Source organism: Gouania willdenowi, chromosome 13, assembly GCF_900634775.1.
Source record: "Gouania willdenowi chromosome 13, fGouWil2.1, whole genome shotgun sequence".
Taxonomy (NCBI): Eukaryota; Metazoa; Chordata; class Actinopteri; order Blenniiformes; family Gobiesocidae; genus Gouania; species Gouania willdenowi.
The window spans coordinates 27150113-27170728 of record NC_041056.1 but is presented as its reverse complement, the minus strand read 5'-3'; the positions used below and the strand labels follow the sequence as shown (position 1 = coordinate 27170728).

Here is a 20616-nt window from a genome sequence, read left to right as displayed (position 1 = left end):
ATAGAATGCACAAGCTATGCCTGAGTTTAAATACTGTGTCAGATATGTGGAAACAAAAGATATTCAACCAACCTGTCAACATGAAGCAGTTTAAATGTTCAAAAGGCCCAATTTGATAAATACTAACCAAAGAAAAGCAAAGTGATTGAGTGATCAATGTTTGGACAGCCTTACAAGCCAGAAGTCATGCAATTCTAAAATTCAGCAAGTTTCTGAGCAAATTTAAAATCTTAGCCCTTGATCACTGTTACATCTCCTCTGAACTAAATGTAGACCCTGGTTCCTGAGGTTGAAAAGCAGATAGTTCCAGAAAAACACCCAAATTAAAAATCACACGATTGACTGATCCGATATTTGCAAAAAAAAAAAAAATAATTTTTAAAGGAGCAGATATATAGTGGGAAGAATCAAAATGTAATTTTGTAACCACTCCAAAAACATTGAAAGGTGGCAGTGATGGGACGAGAGCTCAGGATTAGTTTGGGTAGCTTGTTTTTCCATTGATAAAAGTTCTGTATTTGCTTTGGTTATTTTTTTCTGGTAAAAACTTTAATATGATCATTTGAAATATGTTTTTGTGACAAAAAAACAATGAAATCTGCAATATGGCATATTCTACTGTATGTATTCACAGCTCTGAGGGTTTGGAGACGAAAAGATTTGAAGTTGAACTTAGTGTCATGAATCCGTTCCAATCCAGTTAAAACCTTTATAACAAAAATGCTAGCGGCCCCGCCTCCACCTGTTTCATTCTGTTCCGTTTTCATTCAGTCTTAAACCAAACAGAATGAACCAAATAGTTTCTAGTTTACTCCGTTCATTCCACTACGGAACAAACATCCTGTTTTGAAAAAAAAAAACACACATACACACACACAAAGAAAATATAAAACAAAATAAAATAAAAAGGGGTATTTTTTTTTAATAAATTTGACTTTATTATAAAATTAAATAGTATTCTTGCATGAACATTTTCAATTTTGTCTAGGAATCTTTGACCATGGGCATTTAGCATATTTGCATTTGTGTACAATATTTTGTTATTATGAATACATTATTAATCAAAAAATGTGTTTTTTTTTTTCATTTTTAAGGTAGATGCCAAATTTTACATTTTGAAAAGACCAGAAATCAATGTTTATATCTATCTATAAAGCAAAGAATCTCTGTCTGTGTGTGTGTGTGTGTGTGTAATTCAGAATTGAATTTGTAATAGGAATTGAGTGTTTACAAGGTCAGTTTAAAGAGGATTTAACTTTTATTCTAAGTAAAGATGAATTAAAGTTCCCATGTTAACATCCATAAAAAAGACACTTAACATCCCACTTTTCTATAGTAAGACATACTTCCTACGGGCACTGCACTTGTTATTAGAAAACAACAAATCATATTTAGAGTTCCATATAGATTTAACAATTTCAGTCATAAAATAAATGTATTGTTGTTTCTACATTTGTTTTGCATATGTAACAATTGTCCACATCCAGTTCAAATCTTTTATTAATAAAATCATTTGATAGGTAAATGTCATTTAGAATTTTGAAGTGGATGATCTTTATATTTTGGGGGAATACATTTTTTTAAATGTTGTTCTGATGGCTGAAATTTCAGATTTATTGTAGTTTTTTAAGGTTATGTGGAAGTGCGTCTGGGGTCAACAGAAATAACATTGCATCCGGGTATTCTGAAGCCCTTTCTGAGACAATGCTGCTACACTTTTCTGCCGCTAGATGGCGGCAACAACACACGGATAAACATTCATTTATTTACACGCCGTTACTTAAACCTATCGTGTTCAGGTTAAACAACAAACACAAAACCAGAAAATGACTGACCATAGTCATTCATAGCCGTGTTTCGATTTACTGTGTCAGAGTGAGACCGTTGTAAGAAGCTAACACACTAGCTAGCTGTAGCATGCCATTGATTGACCACTGGAACTGTTCAACGCATGCGCGAAAAGTTGCCGACAGTTGGCCACGCCCACAAGGGACATGAAAGCCGTCAGTAGATGTTTTCACAGTTATTCTTTTTGAGGAAACTTGAAAGAACACAGCAAAACTATATCACCTCTAAAGAAGACTTGAAGTTAACAGTGGAAACATGTAAGGATATAGACAAATTACTGAAAAAACTTTTCTGATTAAACAAAACCTTAACATATTTAATTTTTAATTGATTTTAAATATATCAAATGACAACAGAGTAAAAAATATGTTATTTAGATTCAAAACCAATTGTTTCATTAGTTTAAAACCAGAAACAGGAAAACTAGAAAACCAGAAACTTAAAAAAAAATGGTGTATTTCTGATTGGTTTTAAAAATCTAAATAATAATGATAACATATTATATTGTTTTGTTCGTTTGTATGGATCTAAAGATATGCACTTATGTATTCTCATCCCCATTGCAGTGTGAAAACAAGGCAGATCTTCAGAAAAGTCTGACCCTGGGTCAGTTGGGTGTAATCACCCAAGGCTGAAGTCTGCAGTCTGCAACAGTAGACCCTCAGGGCCACGAAGAAAGGTTTGAGCAGTGTTTTTACTGGCTGTATAATTTTTTAAGGATGGAGTTTCTCCATACATGCTCTATAACAGTGTTTCTCAAGTGTACCCCCTTAACCATCTTTAGCTGTAAAATAACAAATATCTATCATCTAGTTTATTTCCTTCTATTGGTTGCATTGTTAGGCTTCCTAATCAATGAAAATATAGGTTTTAATATTTTTGGTGAAGGCGTCTAAGCCTTTTTTTGTGTCAGTATATTTCTACATTTATATTGGGGTTTTTTTAATGGTAAAATGTGGGAAAGGTTGATATCAAACATATTTTAATATCTGTTAACTACATATGTGTAGAACTGCAACATGGTGCCCCAGTTTTTCATTAAATTATAATTGTCAATTTTTATAAAATTTTCATGGCATTCACAATTACAAAGTCAATTATCTAAAATCAATCTAAATACAATTGCAACAACAAATTTTTAAAATTACAATTATAATTTAACCCCACTCCTTTTAATTATAGCTAAATAAAAATGGCGCTAGTTTGAAATCTTAAAATATTGCTTGTAAAAAGTTGAATGTAATTGCATTATAATAATGTGTGCTTTGTGTGTCCAGCTATGAACAGTAGATCTGGCATTGAAATGCCCAGGAAGGTCCTGTTCTCTCCTGACCAGCTTAACCTAAACTGGGCCAGGGTCCATGACATTGGTGCAGGTCTGATGAACGCAGGGAACACCTGTTATCTTAACTCAGTTCTCCAATGCATCACCTACACACCACCGTTGGCAAACTACATGCTGACCAAGGAGCACTCCAAGACATGTAATTATGAACTTTACACCATTGTTGATCAGTTTTGGTAAATCTATGCGCTATTTTCCAGGGTAATTCCTCTAATGCTAATGAGAATTTGCTGATCTTTTATTTTTGTAGGTCACGAACCAGGATTTTGTATGATGTGCATCATGGAAAACCACATCCTACAAGTATTTGCCAACTCAGGCAGGGTCATCAGGCCTACTGGTGTGCTCAAGGAGCTCAAAAGTAAGTGACTCCAGCAAAGCTATAATATTGAAGCTTTGCAGGTAGTTTTTACTAAGACGACATCAAAATCAACTTTTCTTATGTTTAGCTTTACTAAGATGTTTTTTTTTTTTTCCAATTGCAGCGATTGCAAAACACTTCCAGTATGGAAACCAGGAGGATGCGCACGAGTTCTGCGATACACAGTGGAAGCTATGCAACAGTCCTGCTTACCTGCAATCAAGTAAGTTTCATTCACCTGTCCAGCATAGAGCAGGGACAATAAAAAATTTAGGTTTTAAATTTTTTTTTTTAATTGGTAAAATGTGGGAAAGCTTGATATGAAACATATTTTAATAATTGTTAACTGCATTTGTGTGAAACTGTAGTTAGTAGGGATGTAACGATTAATCGTAAGGCAGTTAAAAATCGATTCATAGGTATCAAGGTTCACGTCGATGCTGTGAAAATTGAATCGCAGTACTTTTTTAACCAGCAGAGGGCGCTATCCAGAAGTCATGGCGGCGGGCGAAGTCTGCTAATACTTTCTTTCTGGCCGCCTTCTACTCTTAAATATGTTAATAAATGATTCATTACCCCTTTAGCACCAAAAGAATATCTGTAATATTACGTGAATATCTGTAAAAGTCACGTTTTTCTATTAGCTCTGTCTGCTAGCATAGCATCTCTTCTTCACTACACTTAGCTGCATCCCAACCGACCACTGTGTTACCATCGCCCTCTGCTGGTTCAAACAAATATCTGACGCAAATACAGTGCAGACTGTTTTTTTTAATTTTTTTTTAAGGTCCAATTGTTAAGGCACAAAATACATTTTCAGTTGCACTTTTAAAAAGAAAAATACCTATTATGCAGTTTTTTATTGTTTACTATGGAACCAGAATTTAAATGAATAGGCTTCTAGATTTATTTTTAGTTAAATTGCATTGTTTGAATAGTTCATCAAGGGAGTCTTTTGACAATGAAAAATAAAAGGAAAATAGTACAGTATTTTCTAGTTTTTTTTCCCCCCAAAAAATAAAGGAATATTTTTCAGTCATTTAAGTACAGTCCCATTTTGTAAAATGAATCGTGAGAGAATCGTATCGTGAACCCAGTATCGTGAATCGAATCGTATCGGGAGTTGAGTGAATCGTTACATCCCTACTAGTTAGAACAATTACAATTACAAATACAAAGTCAATTATCTGATCTCAATTGCAATTTAATTACAATTACGAAAGCAACAGATTTTTTTAAAATTACAATTACGCCATATTTGTAAATATCAATTACGCGACTACAATTAGAATTGACCCTAACCCTGGTATCAAGTCACATGTTGTTCATTCTTGTTTGACACCATGTTTTGTGCTTCTTATAGACTGGACAGGCAAACGCAGACAACCACGTTAATCCACCAAGTATTTGGAGGCTGTTTGCGCTCCAGAGGTATAATATTTGTTACTTTTTTATACTCCAACATATTGTTTGTGTTCTCATGGTTTGACTCAACTACATACTGTACATGGCCTTGATTTATTTATTTTTCCTTTTACAGTGAAATGTTTAGACTGCAAAGCCGTTTCGGATACGTTTGATCCTTTTCTGGATGTCACTCTGGATATTCAGGTAATTTGTTCGATTTAATCTGATTAACGTTTAAATATTTGTTCATCAGAACATGATTAGTTAAACTGTTGTTTTCTCTTCCCGTGCAGAAAGCTTCCACTGTGTCCGAGGCTTTGGAGCAGTTTGTAAAGGCAGAGCAGCTCGGCGGTGAAAACGCGTACAAGTGCTCAAAGTCAGTGAATAATTCTTTGCCAAATGTCTGCTCTTTTTCTTTCTTATAATCATAGTAGTTTTCCAGCAAACTAATGAAACAATTATTTCCTTCCATTAGATGTGAACACATGGTCACGGCCACTAAGCGATTCACAATTCATAAGAGAGCCAACGTGCTGACTGTCTCTCTTAAGAGATTTGATGATTTCACTGGAGGGAAGATCTCAAAGGTATCCTCACTATGTGCAAACAGAAGATTATCTCATGTATTCTGCTGGTTTCCGACTGCTTTTAATTCCTGTTTTGTTTGTTAATCAGCACGTGAAATACTCTGAGTACTTGGATCTACGTCCATTCATGTCCAAGACTCAAGGAAAGCCTCGGATCTACAGCCTGTACGCGGTACTGGTTCACTCTGGGCACAGTGATCATTATGGTCACTACTTCTGCTACGTCAAGGTACTGGCACTGCTTTTTACCTGCTAACCCAGTGTTTCTCAAATGGGGGTATGCAATGGCAATACAGGGGGTATTTGAGAAAGAGGGAGTGAGGAAAATTAACAAATAAAAGCATTATTTTTAGTTAAAAATGATAACCATACTAAATAGGCAGTGGTTATCGGTTGCTGTATCAACATTCTATCCGTACGCAGCGCCCCCATTGGGCCAGTTTAGGTCACGTGACTTAGACTAAACTTAACCCTAAAAGTTGTTGCAATATTGGGTTATAACCTAACCCTAAGATGTAGTTGTACTTTGGTAACCGTACTACTAGCACCGGGGGTTGTCCGTACAAATAGACACTTTCTACTAAATATTACCAGCAACTCAAAAAATGACAACAAAAACACACAAAATAAGAGAAAAATATAGTGAATAATACAAAAACAGACAAACAACGACAAAGTGGCACCAAAAACACATGCACTAAGAGAGAGAAAAATACTATTAACAGTAACACACAAAACGACAAAGACACATTAAATAAAATAAATACAAAAAAAACACAAGATCACTACAAAATACACACAAAAAAACAGAGAAACATACAATACGGCATAAGAAGTGACACCAAAAACACAAATACTGAGAGAATGATTTAATCAGTGATTCTCAACTGGTGGGTCGCAGACCTATACTGAGTGGGTGGCAGACAGCTGGTCAAAAATAAATACTAAATTTCTGTCATGCTGTACTTGTCTTTTATTTTGAAATAAACTTTCCATTTGACAGAAATGCATGTTGACCAGGAAAATATGGAGATTTATGTTTTAAAAATGATTATATATGTATATGTGTTGTCAACGGCTATTTTTGAATAACAAAATATGGTTGGTTGAATTCTTAAAAAAAATAAGAAAAGAAAAAAAAAGTGGGTTGCAATTTATTAACCGTTGCAAAATGTGGGTCCCAGGGTGAGACCAGTTGAGAACCGCTGATTTAAATAATACCAACAACACACAAAAACAACAAAAACACACAAAGTAAGAGATAAATATACTGAATAATAACAATAACAAACAACAAAATGGGAAATAACCAGCATTCATAAAAACCATAGAGATAAATCTAAATACTGTTTCATTCCACTTGTTTACAAAATTATATTCTTTAAAATGTGTGTTATCACTCATTTATTCCATCATTACGCTCTGTGCTGAAAAGTGTGTCAGGGTTGGGGTATTTGTGTCAGTATATCCTTCGGTTTATTTATTTTAAATGGTAAAATGTGGTAAAGCTTGATATGAAACATATTTTAATAATTGTACATTATGCGTAGAAATGTACATAGAAGTGTTACATGTTTCCCCAGTTTTGCATTAAACTACAATTGACAAATATTCTGGAATTTTCATGGCAATCACAATTACAAAGTTAATTATCAAAACTCAATTACAAGATTTTATTACACCATGATTGTAAATTAATAATCAATTACACAATTACAATTATAATTGATCTGAACCCTGTCTTGTGTAAATGTCATTGAGAGCTATAGCTGATTGTGTGTGTGTTTTACAGGCGAGTGACAACCAGTGGTATAGGATGAACGACAATTTGGTGTCAAAAAGTGACATCAGTGCTGTCCTGAAACACCAAGCCTATGTTCTGTTCTACAGCAAGTAAGTGATGATTGATTATTAATCATTTAAAAAGGAAATCATTTCAACACTATTTTCTCCCACTTAATTTAATAGTTTTGATGGGAAAAAAAATCCTGTAAAACGATGAATTAGGGACTATTCTTTCCAGGAAAATAAAAGTGGTTTTAATCAAGGCTGCCATGTTAATTGTAATTAGTAAAAATGCTGGTCACTGTAATCGTAATTCAACATGGGTAATTGAAAATGTAATTGAAACTGAAAAATTTAATTGACCACCTTGTGTGTTTTTTTTGTATTTCAGGCAAGAGGCTCCTTTGACCTCCTCATCCCAGTCCAGTTTGTCTCAGAAGATTCCTCCTGCTCCTGCTAATGTTAGCCGCCACCTCTCCATTCCTTTAACTTCACCTAAATCTCTGGATCACGTTCCCACAACATGTCTCATTCTGGAGGTTTGCCTGGAGGTCAAAGCACAGCCCTTATCCACCCAGCCACATGGCTCTCAGGGCTCCAAAAAACGCAAGAAGAAGAATAAGAAGAAGAAGAAGAAGAAGAAGAAGAAGAAGACGAGGAAAGAAAACAAACAGTGACAGCTTGTAAATATTTATACTATTATGTACTTCAGCATTTTACTTAATCATTGCTTTTTTCATGTAAACAGAATAAACCTAAATAAATCTCCCAAATGTATGTTGTATTGACTCTTATTTCCTTTTAAATATGTCACATTTTGGTTCACACAGTATTCTATTGTAGCCAAACGTGAAATGTCCTGGTACACAGTGAGCATGTGTAGTTAATGGGCCCAATAGACTAAATTATTTGCATCACAACTCTGTGACGTGGTAGCTTTCTGTGAATGGGAATCCAACAATATTTATTGAGTAATTTTTGGTTGAATATATTAGGATTTGTGTCATAAAAGTTTCATTTTTTAGACCTGAAAGTCACACAAAAATGTAGTAAAATAAGAGATTTGTTTGAATGCTAAAACGCATTAATGAAGTCAAAATGCAGTGAAGTCAAAATGAAAAAAGTTGTCATTCATTCGCCGCTGTTTCATTTCTTTAAAAATGTAAATAGAAAGAAAAAGAAAGCTTAATAGGAATAATGTATCCCGTTTTTTTCGACCCAGGATAACCTGAAAACAATAGCCTTTTAGAAAGTTTTAATGATCAAAGGGAAACAGCTATCCAAACCAACCTGTTGCGGAATAGAATGCACTAGCTATGCCTGAGTTTAAATACTGTGTCAGATATGTGGAAACAAAAGATATTCAACCAACCTGTCAACATGAAGCAGTTTAAATGTTCAAAAGGCCCAATTTGATAAATACTAACCAAAGAAAAGCAAAGTGATTGAGTGATCAATGTTTGGACAGCCTTACAAGCCAGAAGTCATACAATTCTAAAATTCAGCAAGTTTCTGAGCAAATTTAAAATCTTAGCCCTTGATCACTGTTACATCTCCTCTGAACTAAATGTAGACCCTGGTTCCTGAGGTTGAAAAGCAGATAGTTCCAGAAAAACATCCAAATTAAAAATCACACGATTGACTGATCTGATATTTGCAAAAAAAAAAATAATAATAATTTTTAAAGGAGCAGATATATAGTGGGAAGAATCAAAATGTAATTTTGTAACCACTCCAAAAACCTTGAAAGGTGGCAGTGATGGGACGAGAGCTCAGGATTAGTTTGGGTAGCTTGTTTTTCCATTGACAAAAGTTCTGTATTTGCTTTGGTTATTTTTTTCTGGTAAAAACTTTAATATGATCATTTGAAATATGTTTTTGTGACAAAAAACAATGAAATCTGCAATATGGCATATTCTACTGTATGTATTCACAGCTCTGAGGGTTTGGAGACAAAAAGATTTGAAGTTGAACTTAGTGTCATGAATCCGTTAACTTGAATATAAATTTGAAATCGATAATGGGCACCAGTCAGACCAGCTGGTGAGTCTGAGGCTTCATATAAAATGCTGTTGGTGTTGGCAGAGGGAGGAAGGGAAAAAACTCATTCAACTAGAATATTTGCATTTCCTGAAATAAATGCAACTGAGGATGCAGGTGCTGGCCGGCGTCGTACTGCATTAGCTTATCATTAGCATTAGCTGTCATTAGCACAAGTTAGCCTTAGCATTAGCTAGCATTAATGTGCATTAGCATAAGCTAGCATTAACTAGCATGAGCTCGTACCAATAAAGCATTAGCACCAACAAAGCATTAGTATTCAGCAAGCGATATCATTAGCCTAACCTTAGCTGAGCATTAGCATAAATTATCATTAACTAGCATGAGCTAGTACCAACAAAGCTTTAGCACCAATAACACTTTAGCATTCGCCAAGCAATAGCATTAGCCTAGCCTTAGGTGAGCATTAACCTAGCAATAGCTGGATATTAGCAATGTCTGTTGAAATGTGTTGAAGGTCGTAGCTGAACATGCTAAAGGCTGAATGGTCAAAATTGGTTAAAGAATGGCTGGAGATGAAGGGCTTAAATATGAAAAAAGCTGAAATTTCCAATAGAAATAAATGGGTAAGAAAAAATGTAATAAGTAAAAAATAGGGCCCTATAAAATCTGTTTTTTTTCCCAAATTCTGTTTTATTTTTTCCCAAATTCTGTGTTTTCAACTTTAATTTTTTAAATTCCACTTTTTTTTTTTAAATACTTCTTATTTTTGAAAGAAAATATTAGTTTTTAACTCCCGTGAGGAAACAAAGTAAATACTAATAAATTAAAAAAAAAACTCATAATCAAACAAAAATGTATGTCAAAAATAAAGTAAGATACAATTAAAGGTAGTTTTGTTGAGGGACGGACAGTCAACGTGTATATCAAATATGAAGCAGTTTGAACTTTGCATTTGAGAGTTACATGCATTTTCATATTACAGCGCGCTAAATGGCACCATAAAGGAGAGAGGATGAAGAGGAGCTTCAAAGCTGGAGGCTTGAAAGTGGATTTTTATGACTGATTGTAACATTGGTTGAGTGAGGGAGCCACAGGTTTGTTGTTTCTTCGTCTCGGCGGTCTTGAGAAAATCCTCATGCTGTTTCAAATGCTGCTGTTTCAAATGTAGCGCCACACACACTTTGTTTAGATTACGTGGGCTCTGAGCGAGAGTGTAAAGGCTTATTGCTGCAGTGCTGCCACCTACTTTGTTGGAGTGTGAACCACAGTCACACACACACACATATATATATATATACGTATATAAATATAGGCCTGGGCTGATAACAGATTTTGCTGGACGATATATTGTCCCACAAATTATTGCCGATAAACGATATTATTGTCTTTTTTAGACCAAATTAACAACTAAAATAATGATAACATATCATAAAAATGCAAGTACTCGCTTTCAAATACAATCAACTTGTCATTAGTATTTTTTATCATTGTAATTTCAAAAACTTTTAAATATTTTAGACAAATAAAACAAACAATTTAAATGAAATGGACTCTGTTTCTGGTAGCAAAAAATTATACTTTAATAAATATCACAAACAAAAACAATAAAATAAACCCCGTCTCTGTTAAGAAAAAAAAAAAAAAAACACCTTAAATGCAAAACCACACACAACCAAAGCAATAAATAAAATGGTTTATCAACTCTCTCTCAAAAAACAAAATTGCACTTGCAATAAATAATAAACATTGAGGCACAGAGGTATATAGTTGTACATTCCTAAACAGCTAACACTTCCAATCCAGTTAAAACCTTTGTAAACAAAAATGCTAGCGGCCCCGCCTCCACCTGTTTCATTCTGTTCCGTTGTCATTCAGTCTTAAACCAAACAGAATGAACCAAATAGTTTCTAGTTTACTCCGTTCATTCCGCTACGGAACAAACATCCTGTCTTGAAAAAAAAAAAACACACACACACACACACACACAAAAGGAAAATATAAAACAAAATAAAATAAAAAGGGGTATTTTATTTTTATTTTTATAAATTTGAATTCATTATAAAATTAAATAATATTCTTAATATTCTTAATCAAAAAATTTACATTTTTTTTTTCATTTTTAAGGTAGATGCCAAATTTTACATTTTGAAAAGACCAGAAATCAATGTTTATATCTATCTATAAAGCAAAGAATCTCTGTCTGTGTGTGTGTGTTTGTGTAATTCAGAATTGAATTTGTATTAGGAATTTAGTGTTTACAAGGTCAGTTTAAAGAGGATTTAACTTTTATTCTAAAGTAAAGATGAATTAAAGTTCCCATGTTAACATCCATAAAAAAGACACTTAACATCCCACTTTTCTATAGTAAGACATTATTCTGCTCTCCTTGTGTGTGTCCAACACAATTTAGCAGTTAGCCTAACTCCTCTTGAATAAATACGTGAGTCAGGATGTAGCTTCCTTAGCTCCACTCTATTCCCGATGCACCACGTAAACGTTTCAACATGGAGTAAAACTGTAGAACCGAAATAAAACAACTACTATCAGCAATGGCTAAACACACAGAAAATTAGCATATCACATGTCAGAGTGCCAGTAAACCAACATAAACCCATTTGCATCTTAAAGTAATCAAAATGCACATTATAGTAAATATTACTTACAAATAAAGCTTAAACCAAATTCTGCTGCTAAATATGAATAAAAAACTTACAGACGGTGATGTCGATGGCGTAAACACAAAGCAGATGGCAGTGGATGAACTTCTCCACATGTGGCTTACAGAGAACTAAAGAAGATGGCTGACTTCCTGTCACATGCCCAAAAACTGACCTTCAAAATAAAAGACTCCACTGAATAGACAGACTAAATTAACATGCAGCACTTATATTACAAAACTAAGGGCAGAAACCTCCCCGCCTGGTATCTTTTAAGATGCCACATATTAATACTTCAGTCCTCGTTCTTTAGAAGCATAACAACTTCTGTTACAGGCCTGAGAAACTTTTTGGCTGCTCCATCCTTGACGACCTTGATCTCGATCTTGCGGACCTTCCCATCACCACCCGGGAAAGTATTTATTACGAGACCCATGGGCCAGTCGTTTCGGCATGTACGATCATCCTTCATCAAGACGACATCACCCTTTCCAATGTTGGGCCTGGACATTTGTGATGAAGTTGCAGTGTTTGCAGATATTCGCGTTTCCAACAATTCCAGAATTGGTCGGCCAATCTCTGCACTTGACGCCATTGTTGCTTATACAAGTCCTTCTCAGTGAACTTCCCCGGAGGAGGTGGAACACTCTGCTTCTGCGTGAGAAGCATTGCTGGAGTAAGAATCTGAGGAACCTCTGGATCTGAAGAGACTGAAACTAGAGGTCTAGAATTGATGATGGCCGTTACTTCTGCCATTAGAGTGCACAGGACTTTGTGAGACAAACTGGAAGATGGAGTGCGCAATAGCATTGAGTGTTAAGATTTTCCTTGCAACTCCTGTCATGCGTTCCCACGTACCTCCCATGTGTGAGGAGTGAGGTGGGTTGAAACGTCACGTACATCCTTGATTGTTGGTGTACCTCTGGACTTCTGACTCTTTCACCACTTTGTGGAACTCCAGCTCTTTGCAAGCACCAACAAAATTGGTCCCACAGTCTGAGTGTAGCTGTTCAGAAGGGCCACGGATTGCAAAGAATCTTCTCAAGGAGTTGATGAATGAAGAAGTGTCTAAGGACTCGATCACTTCGATGTGGATCGCACGTGTGCTCATGCAAGTGAAGAGTACAGCCCAGCGCTTACTCTGAGCCATGCCTCCTCTTGTGCACCTGGCCGTCACGACCCAGGGACCGAAAACATCCACACCAGTGTAGGTAAAGGGTGGTAAAGTGCTCAGTCGTTCTTGCAAGAGATCTGACATCCTTTGCTTCTCTTTTTTCCCACGAAGCTTTCAACAGATGACACATGCGTGAAGAACAGCACTTATGTATCGCTTGCCACCAATTAGCCATATGCCAGCAGCTTGAATGGCACCTTCGGTGAAGGTACGACCTTGATGCTCAACCTGCTCATGATAATGTCTGACGAGCAACGTGGACACACGATGTTTGCCAGGCAGAATGATTGGATGCTTATCTCTGTCGCTTAGGTCAGCTAGCTTTAGCTTGCCCCCGATTCTCAGTATGCCATCCGAATCTACCATAGGATTTAGCTTAATCAGTGAGCTTCTCTTAGAAATGTCAACTCCCTTGGAGAGAACATATAATTCTTCAGGGAAGGAGGCTCGCTGTACAGCAAGAAGGAGTAACGTGGTCGCTTTGGACAACTCGTCAGCGGACAGAGGCTTTGGACACCAATGCCAACCACTACATGCCCTGGCACCTCGACTTGTCAGTTTGAAAGAAAGAACAATGTGAACGAGTGTTGCAACTGCTCTTCGTAAGGACTTCCAGGAAGAGAATTTTGCAAACCTCTTAAAATCGAGTAGCTTGTCCTTTTGATTTCTGACACAACTTGTTACTTGTGGTCGGATTTTTACATCAGAATCTGGATTGATGAGCTCAAAAGTCTCTTGTTGCTGACTGGTTGTCGGTGACTTGTATAAGAATGCTGGACCTGGGAACCAGTTGGTTCTAGTGAGCTGTGAGGCATGGATTGACCTAGAACCATGGTCAGCAGGGTTATGCTCTGTAGGCACATACTTCCATTGGTTTGGTTCTGTGGACTGGCGGATTCTTTGTACCCTGTTGTGGACGTACACATAGAATCGCTTGGACTGATTATGAATATAGCCCAGCACCACTTTACTGTCACAGTAGAAGGTAATTGCATCAAGTTGGATGTCGATCTCTTGAACAATAAGCTCGGCGACTTCTACGGCGAGCACTGCCGCACAAAGTTCCAATCTGGGTATGGTAGGTTCAGTCGCAGGTGCAAGTCTCGCTTTTCCCATGATGAAACCCACATGGATTTGGCCATTTTCATCTGTTGTCTTGAGGTACGCCACAGCACAGATTGCTTTGGTCAAGGCATCTGAGAAGATGCATATCTCCTTCCGACTGGCATTGAAGCAGAAGGTGATAGTATAAGCTTGAGGGATGTGAAGATGTTGCAATTCTCGTAACGAATCTCTCCATGTCTCCCAAACATTACATTTGTCTTGAGGCAGTGGGCTGTCCCAGTCAGTTCCATCCAGGGTTAATTCTCTCAGCAATGATTTGCCTTGAATGGTCACGGGAACAACGAAGCCGAGAGGGTCGAAAAGGCTGTTTATGGTAGAAAGCACACCACATCGCGTGAACGGCTTGTCACCCGCAGACACTTGGAAGGCAAATGTGTCAGTCTTAACATCCCAGCTCAGTCCAAGGCTTCGCTGTGTAGGTATTGTGTCTCCATCCAAGTCGAGATCTTTAATGTTCTTAGCATGATCCCTTGCTGGAAATGCTCTCAAGACTTCTATGCTGTTGGACGTGATCTTATGAAGTCTCAGATTCGACTCTGAGAGAGACGCTTGGGTTTTCTGAAGCAGAGAAATTGCCTCTTTCTCTGTTGATGTGGAAACGAGACCATCGTCTACATAGAACTCCCGCTCTACGAAGCGTCTGGTGTCTGACCCGTAGTGCTGTTCTCCTTGCTTTGCAGCTCTCCTGAGACAGTATGTTGCCACAGCTGGAGAAGGGCTGTTGCCGAACACATGAACTCTCATCCTATACTCAACGATCTCTTTGCAGAGGTAGTTCCCTCGATACCAGAGGAAGCGTAAGTAGTCTCGTTGGTCTTCCCTCACAACAAAACAATAAAACATCTGTTCAATGTCGGCCATGACTGCTACTCGCTCTCGCCTGAAACAAATGAGGACTCCCAAAAGACTATTGTTCAAATCTGGTCCTGTGAGTAGCACATTGTTCAGTGAGACGCCATTGTATTGTACGCTTGCATCGAAGACAACCCTGATTTGGTCGGGTTTCTTGGGATGATAGATCCCAAACATTGGCAAGTACCAGCACTCTTTACCTTTTGGGAGTGGGGGTGCTGGCTCTGCATGGTTGTTGTCAAATATTTTGCGCATGAAGTCGATGAACTGGTCTTTCATCTTTGACTTACATTCTCGGGTGCGCTGTAGCGAAGAGAGGCGGGTCATGCCTTGTCACGATTGTTAGGCAAAGGTGTCCTGGGGGACTTGAAGGGAAGAGGAGCCACCCAACTATTGGACTCATCCTGAAAAACCTCTTTGTCCATTATTTGCCAAAACTGTTCGTCCTCTATGGATAAGGCATGCTTGTCATCATCCACCGTTCTCATAAAGACTGTGAGGCCAAGTGAGTCGCTGTCCACTATAGCGTTATGGCAACTTTGAGAGAGTCCCTTGACTCGGCTGGAGTTGACTGTTTGCTTGAGATGGATGTGGCTCATACAGGGTCTGAACAATGAAGGTCTTCCGTCATCTCTTGGTACACTTTTTGGTATGGGTGATCTGTGTGCTCTTCTATAGTTACCCTGTAAATTTCACAGCCCTCAACATAATACTTCAGCTGAAATAAAGGTTTGTTTATTTATATGCTATGTAGTAATAAGCCACGCCCACTTTGACCAATCGCGATTAACTTTGAGATACGGTCCCAGGAGCGAACCAAGGTCATACCCACCAAATTTGATAAAAATCGGTTGTGCCATTTAGGAAATATAAATTTCTCATAATTGCAGTGCCCCCTAGAGGCCTATTTTTTTTAAATTTGGCTCATACCCCCACAGTCTCATGGCAACCAAGGATCTAAGAATTGGTGGTGTTAGCAATTATTTTGACCAAGATATGCAACAGTTTGTGTTTTTATAGCTTGCTAGAAAACTTTACTCGTTAATATTTTGCGCATATTTTGCCCGAATACATTGTTTTGCTAAACTCTAGATCAGGTCCAAATGAAGACTCTACGTGCCAAGTTTCATGCCAATTGGACAAAACCCCAAGGAGTAATTTGAAAAAGTAAGTTTGTGATATGTAGTGACTTACAAAGAGCAATGTGCTGTGGGAGTGGGCGTGGCCTATGTCAAAAAATGTGACTCTATGTAGAGAACATGTGGATATGAATTTTATGAAGATGTGAATTCAATTGTGAAAGTTAAAGGCCAAAATGTTTTTGCAATTATAGCGCCACCTCGTGGGGCAATTTTGGTATGGGTGGTCTGTGTGGTCTTCTATATCTACCCTGTAAATTTCACTGCCCTCAACATAATAATTCAACAGTAATAAATGTTTGTTTATTTAAGTGTTATGTCATTAGCCATGCCCACTTTGACCAATCGTGAATAACTTTGAGATATCGCCTCAGTAGGGACCCAAGATCATACCCTCCAAATTTGGTAACAATTGGTCGTGCCAATTAAGAGATTTAAATATTCATTATTTGTAGCGCCCCCTAGTGGTCTACATCATTCAAATTTGGCGCATACCCTCACATTCACATGCCAACTAAGGATCTCAGATTTGGTGTTGTTAGCATTTATTTTGACCGAGATATGTGCCAGTTTGCATTTTTATAGCTAGCTAGAAAACTTTACTCGCTAATAATTTGCGCATAATTGACCCGAACAAACTCATAGGGTTAACTGGAGACTCTACGTGCCAAATTTCACGCTGATTGGACAAAACCCCAAGGAGGAGTTCGAAAAAGTAGGTTTTCCAGTTTTTGTGATTTTGCTCTGAGAAAAGTTCAGGCGGAAATGGGCGTGGCCTAGCCCAGGTGATTCAGTGCTATTCAAGGAATCTTTGGATATGAAGTTTTTAAATTTGCAACAAACAGTGTGGGAGTTATTGGCCAAAACGCGTTGACCTTTGCTATAGCGCCACCTGCTGGCGAACATATGTGAATTTTTGCGTCCAAGGTACACAGGGTGGTCTGGACCCAATCCCCAAGGGGCATCGCCCTACCTTGCACGGTTTTGCCTGCAGCACTACTTTTACCGGGGAAAAAATAAAAGGTAACAATAATCCTTATGATTACAGTAGGGTTCCTAGCACCGCTGGTCCTAGCAACCGGCTCCCTGGCCCCGCGGGCTTGGCCTCCTAATTATCTTACACTTTGCGCGGGGGGTGGGGCATGAAAACAAAAATGCAATGACTTCTTTCCTTTCTTTACTTGTGCCACAAAATGAGCAGTGTTGAAAATGCAATTTTGATTACTTATTACCAATTTAATTTATAAGTCAAATAAGGCCTTTCTGCTAATGCATTTTAATTTTCAAATTTTCCATTTCAAATTTAATTTTGTTACTTATTTGCTGGGCCATCTTTTGAAAATGAAAACTTAAATGTAATTTATTTTATCATTTTAATTAAGTTACAAAATTAGCAACCTTGGAGAAGAAAATGAAAATACAGGAATTCTGTTTATCCATTTTAAATTGAATTATGGTACACATATGCTTCCATTTTCATCGCTGCTTGCAGCATTAATTGTTTTTGGATTTCCTTCTCTGAACAGAAAATTCAATGTCCAAAACATACACTGATCAAAATACTCAAACTTTTCAAATGTTAAGGAAGCAAACTGTATGTGACTTTCAAAATAAGTTATGAAAGTTATTTTTCCTTCTGGTTCCAAAGGTTCTCTTTTCTAAACAAATAGGCTTCATTCGTTATCTTACACATAAAGTTCAAACGACCTAATAGTAATTGTTTAAATGACTAAAGCTCACAAACATCCAGAAGAAACAACGTGAGATGGGAGCGCTGCAGGGGGCGCTGCAGACTCAAAATACAGCATTTTCTGTGTGTTGGTGAATATATATATATATATATATTAGGTACAAAAAAAAATCAAGTTCAATCAGCATGTTTTTATGTAAATCATTATTCAAATTTAAGTAAGTTTTTTTTTTTTCTACTCAAAAATGTCCCTGTAAAAAGTAAAAAGACTAATATGCAACTTATTTTACTCAAGTGGGCTGAAATAATAAACAACAAATGTTACATTATGGTGTAGAGCTTGACTGTACAAACTAAATTCATTTTTAAGTATAATCAGTGTTGGAGTTGATCTCGGAGAAGTAGGTATACCGTATTTTTTGGACTATAAGGCGCACTATCAATGAATGGGTCTGACCGGGTCTATTTTCATACATAAGGTGCACCGGTTTGTTATTATTATTATTATTATTATTATTATTATTATTATTATTATTATTATTATTATTAGGTGAAACTAAATAGTCAGATAAGTCAAACTTTATTCAACTCATTAACAATAACTCTCAACATTGTTCAGGTTTAACACATAAAATACAGAACATTACACTCACTTTTTCAGTTCAGTATGTTGAAGCACAGTACTGGTACATATCACTCCATGAGGCGCCTGACTACGGTAGCCCTGAAGCGCCAAAAATCCATCAAGCGGTGCAGCGTCATAGGTTACCAAAGTTGTACTAAAACATTTTGACATATTAATTTCATACATAAGGCACAGATGATTATAAGGCGCACTGTCGATTTTTGAGAAAATTAAAGGATTTTAAGTGCGCCTTATGGTCCGAAAAAATATGGTACTCTTAATTTTGGCTCTTTTTTAAAAAAACAATCCCAGAAAAACTAAATATTCAATTCAATTCAACTTTATTTATATAGCGCAAAATACAACAAAGTCATCTTAAAGCACTGAACAAAATATAAAGTCCAGAGTAAGAAAGAAAGAACCCAACAAGATCCATATGAACAAGTAGGGATGTAACGATTAATCGTAAGGCAGTTAAAAATCGATTCATAGGTATCACGGTTGATATCGATTTTCTGAAAATTGAATCGCAGTACTTTTTTTAACCAGCAAAGGGCAAGTGTACAAGTGTAGGTGGCGGGCGGAGTCTGCTAATACTTTCTTTCTGGCCGCCTTCTACTCTTAAATATGTTAATAAATGATTCATTACCCCTTTAGCACCGAAAGAATATCTGTAATATTACTTGAATATCTGTAAAAGTCACGTTTTTCTATTAGCTCTGTCTGCTAGCATAGCTTCTCTTCTTCCAACCGACCACTGTGTTACCAGCGCCCTCTGCTGGTCCAAACAAATATGACGTAAATCAGTGTTTTTTTTTTTAAAGTCCAATTGTTAAGGCACAAAATACATTTTCAGTTGCACTTTTAAAAAGAAAAAGAACTATTATGCAGTTTTGCATTGTTTATTATAGAACCAGAATTTAAATTAATAGGCTTCATTTTCATTTCTATTATTCCTTTATTTATTTCATTCAAGATTTATTTTTAGTTAAATTGCATTGTTTTGAATAGTTTATCAAGGGATTCTTTTGACAATGAAATATAAAAGGAAAATAATACAGTATTTGTCTACATTCCCATTTTGTAAAATAAATTGTGAGAGAATCGTATCGTGAACCCAGTATCGTGAATCGAATCGTATCGGGAGTTGAGTGAATCGTTACATCCCTATGAACAACCATTTAGCGACAGTGGGAAGAAAAAAACTCCCTCTTTTTTATAGGAAGAAATCTCCAGCGGAACCAGGTTCAGAAGGTGGCAGCCATCCTCTTCGACTGGTTGGGGTTAGTGAACAGAGGGACAAACAGAATAGGATAGAAGGATAGACAATCCGAGTGTCCCAGACTAGTTGAGCCGTGAGCCATTGATCAGGAACCACCAGCTCCAGCATCAAGACACCTGAAACAGAAAAGAGAGCGGAGGGCGAGGAGAAGGCACAGACTGCAGGAAAAACATGATACAATATGATACACTCGTTCCTAGTGGTTAGGTTAACTTTAAGCGTTTTGCAGCATCCTCCATGCTCTGAAATGCTACCACTACAGACGAGGTTTCATCTTGTACTGGTCACATGTAATGATATATGGGGTGGACATCAGTGTAAATGGTGTGAAGCAGTATGAGCAGTATGGTGGGTTATGCAACGAGGGACAGAAGTGGGGGGGGGGGGGGGTTGTTTACAACCCAGCACAACTGTGTTTAACTGGACATCATCCCATTGCAACTCATTGGAGCAATGTGTAGATGGTGGATTGTGTTTGAATATAATGTTGGTGTTCTACTATATAATATTAGTTATTAGTTCATATTTTTAGGTTTAGGGCTTTCTTCCTAGTTTTTAGTTGAATGCTATTATATGATATACGCTTTAGTAATTAAGTAGGTTTTGAATTTACTTTTAAAGGTGGAGAGAGTAGCAGCCTCTCGTACTAAGACTGGGAGCTGGTTCCAAAGGTGAGGAGCCTGATAGCTGAAAGCTCTTCCTCCTGTTCTACTTCTAGACATTTTAGGAACTTCC

General features: G+C 37.0%; 1 pseudogene; it reads left to right on the top strand.

Annotated features, from left to right (window-relative positions):
- Positions 1-3127: 3127 nt before the first annotated feature.
- LOC114474674 (ubiquitin carboxyl-terminal hydrolase 36-like) lies at positions 3128-8110 on the top strand (annotated as a pseudogene).
- Positions 8111-20616: the final 12506 nt, after the last annotated feature.